Here is a 4,378-nt window from a genome sequence, read left to right on the forward strand (position 1 = left end):
CACAATATGAGAATAAGCATATATAAAGATGAAGTAAAATGTTTGTTACCTCTCGCGGATTATTTATAGAAGGATATGAACGTGGCGTGATGGCAACTGACTCTGATTACCCTTCTCATGTACAAATCCTTAATGATCCCTTACTAACTGGGTGGTACTCTCGTAGGAGTTATCTTCCTTAGAATAATTGGATCCAACTACGAATCAGATCTCCTACTAAACTTAACACCAAAACCACACTTAGACTCGATAATTTCTGTAAGTTTAAATTTAGGTCCAATTCAACTTAAAAAGAAACTCTCTTAATTTTTTAATTAACCATAACTAGTTGGTTTAAAATATATATTTATATATATATATATATAACACCAACCTCCACAATTAGATACCATAATTGACTTAAGTTGCATGTATAATGATAGAGAAATACTTCAAAGACGGGAATTTTCTTGAGGCAAAACTGGGCCCTTGGTGCAAACACAAATTGATATGGGGTATGAGTTATTTTCTCCCAAATCACTTCAGAATAATATTAGTTATTTTCTCCTAAATCATATAGATTTACGATATTAGTTCTTTTCTCCCAAATCATATATTTGTACTCATTCTTGTCATGTTAGTAAATATTTGGTTTCAAGTTTGGAAGTGATTTTGATTTCGATTTTGACTAAAGTTTTTGTAGGATTCTAGTTTATTTATGTATTTATTTCTCATACAATAATTTAGATTTTTCCATTTTCATAATTTCAAATTTTGAGCTATTTAAGTCCAACTTGTAGGCTTCATAAAATAATATTGAATTTTACTATTAATCAATATTATTCAGAGTTTTCTTTGTGTTTTGGACAAATTTCTTGTATTCTCTGTTTCGATTATCTGTTGGAACTAGCTGTTAGAATTATCTCAATTATGTGCAGCGTCAGCCCTAGACCTTCTTTCATCTGGAGGAGTCTTTTAGTCTTCCATTGATTTTATCAAAGGTAGCATGTTTTGGAGGGAACCAAGGTTCGTATTTGGGGGAATAAATGGATCCCCATACGTACCTACCTCTTTTAAGAGTCCAATTCCCTGTCAATTTTTTAGATAGAGAAGCAAAGGTGCAATAACTACTAATTGATGCAAATACTGGTGACTGGAATAGAAGCCTTATTTACCAGATTGATACTGTTATGGAAGCTCTAAGTACTTGGTACTATTAAACATTTCTCTGAAAGGCTTGTCATGATCTGCTCTCAACAAGGCAAAATCTTGTAAAAAGAAAGGTAATTGAAAGACCTCAGTGTCCAATCTGTGAAAGGAAAGTGGAAACAACAATTCATGATATTTGGAGTTGCACTACTGCCTGTGATGTTTGGGGTGAATCCTACAACCCGCTTAGGTAGTGGTCGAGTTCAGCAGTGGTTTTTTGGGATTTGTGGAAAATTTTGACTGTAAATTTGAAGATAGAGGAGATAGAACTAGTAGCATTCATCATGAGAAGACTATGGATAAGGAGGAATGCTCTGGTTTTTTACAATAAATTTGAAAGCCTAGCTTTGGTTATTAGGAAGAATTTTAGTTAGCACAGAACTAACTCCATAAACAACCACAACAGGTTGAAAGAGAGGACAAGAGTGTGATTAGATGCGAAAAGCCTGGTGAAAATCATCAAGTGAAGACAAATTGGAATGTTGTTGTTGATGTAAATGCAAAGAAGACAGGTCTTGGCCATGTTTTGGCTTCTCTTAGCTCCAGCATTGATGCCTTGACGTTAAAGCCTACTACTGTACTACAGCTGAAGCTATGGCTTTGAGGAGAGCAATGATCCTATGTTATTAATTAGAAGGTTAATTTGTTGCATCTATATTAATATACACACACATGGCCGCACACATACGCACCTGAATACCTTAATACCAAAGGATACATGGAAGATCAGCAGAAAAACACAGCACAAGAAAAATCACAACATCACCCTCATGATCTCTCTGTTGGTGATATACACAATAATATAATAAAAATTATAATTAAATTAATATTAAAACGAAGTCAGTTTAAACTGAGGCATGAAAATATCGCTTTCTTTGAGGAGATTCAAGCTCTCTGCAATGTACAAAATCTCAAATTAACCGGTGCAGCAGAACTTTTCTTGACTTGACTCTTCCAGGATATAACAGCCCAACTCGTATAGCCTGAATCAATTCTGCACAAGCGGTTGACCTCAAAACTCCACTCAAAGAACACATTTCTTTTATCTAGAAATACTCTAAAAAAATATCTATGTACACTTCTACTAATTTTTTCTATAATATTGTACGGAGAAAAACAACACCACATGACTGGAATGAAAAGATGTACCCTTGACGGACGCCAACCTCCATGCAATTTAAAAAGGAAGGTAGACGTTAATACTAAGAAATGGTACAAAAACATTCTTGATTACCAACTTAAAAGGTAAAAATAAACCGATCTGCATAAATTATATATTGAACCATTAATAAAGATCCGGTAAGATAGAATTAATTAAGAGAAAAAGTTTAAACGTAAAAACATTAACGGACTCAGAATTAAAGGGCGAACGTAAACAACTAACAATTCTTCAAGCCGAATTAATACCCAAAGTAACGGCAACTTTATTACCATCCCTCATTAAACACAACGTAAAAGACCAAAAAGCAAAGGCGAGCAACAGTAAGAAATAAATATTATTAAAAAATACTCACTCACTCTCTCTCTCTCTCACTCGTATATATTACAGTACGCAAGATTAACAACACAGAATATTATAATTAAGGTTGAGACCACAAGAAGAGAGGGAAAGACATACATATATCTATAATATATATACGATCGATCGAGAAAGAAGAAAGTAGGTAGAAGGAGGTGATGATGAGATGCATATTCATGGAGAAATTAGGAGTGAATCACATGATTATCCTAGACTTTGACGAAGAATTTATATATATATATATATATATATATATATATATATATATAGTCGTGTTCCCTTATAAGTACTACTGTGCACGCACATGATCAAACTTAACTAAAAGGAAAATCAACTGGCCTGTTTGGATTTAGAGAGGTGAATTGAGATAATTTATAAATAGTAATGAGATTTGGAGTTAAAATTTGTGAATAATAATAAATAGTAGTGAGATAAATTGAGTTGTTAATTAATTAGGATGTACAAGTTTCGTATATTTTTTTTAAAAAATATAGATAAATTTAAACTCTATTTTAATAGTGAGTTCCAGTTTTATAAAGGAAGTGTGTGGGATTTATTAATGCACACCCTAAAATTATATTTATCATTACTCAAATTAAAATATAATATGGATCATATATAACTCATGATCAGCTCTGATCAGCTTCTTGTCATGAGTCTTCAAACATATCCCCTTTTTTCTCCTTAAGAAATATACCATAAGATTAATACACTAAATTGTTCTACTACTACTTGATCAATATCTGATTAAAGTGTATATATATATATATATATATATATATATATATATATATATGTATATATAGTGCCTAATTAATTACGGCGTTTATCAACATCACATTAGATCGACCTGCGCTAGCTGCTTGCAAATGTATCAAAATGCATGAAAGCCTTCTTCTCAAAAAATAAAACTTGTTGAGTTAGTAATAATTATTTACGGTGACATATAAACTAATTAATTAGGTATAATTAAAGAAGTGAAAGAACAAATATTCAGTGAATTAATAAGAAACATGCACCATAGTTTTAATTTGGAACGATCCTAGTTATCTAGATATATAGTCGATAGAGAATTAGCTAGGTGCGCGGCGACATGCAACACCGTGGTATAATTAATAGGAAATACTTTAGCCACAAAGAGATTATACAAAAATAAATCTACAAACTGACGTGGTTTGATATCTTACGTCAGATTGTAAAATTACTCTTACTGTAAAGTAAATCTAACAAATCCCATAAAGTCATGTCAATTTGTGAGTTTACTTTTGTGCAATCTCTTTATGTCTGTAGCAAGTCTCATATATAATTAATTACCTGGCCACTTGGAAAATTAAGGCGCAAGATTAATTCAGTGACAATATTAGGCCTCACACACACACACACATGATATAATTATATATATATATATATATATATATATATATATATATATATAGTAGCTGGGAAATAAATTAGTAAAAAAATAACAGAAGATCTGATTATCCTTGCATAATTAAATACAAAAACCAACTGATAAAAGTTTCAAATCCTTGTACATGGGAATCATATTCATGCCTTCACTAGCTCCATTAATCGGCCATGCCTAGGATGTTGAAGTTTTGTTCCAATTCGGCATGCATTTCGAACGAGATCATTCGTGATAGCTAGACATATACACATACGCAAGTACTC

Source organism: Juglans regia, chromosome 6, assembly GCF_001411555.2.
Source record: "Juglans regia cultivar Chandler chromosome 6, Walnut 2.0, whole genome shotgun sequence".
In the NCBI taxonomy this organism is placed as follows: Eukaryota; Viridiplantae; Streptophyta; class Magnoliopsida; order Fagales; family Juglandaceae; genus Juglans; species Juglans regia.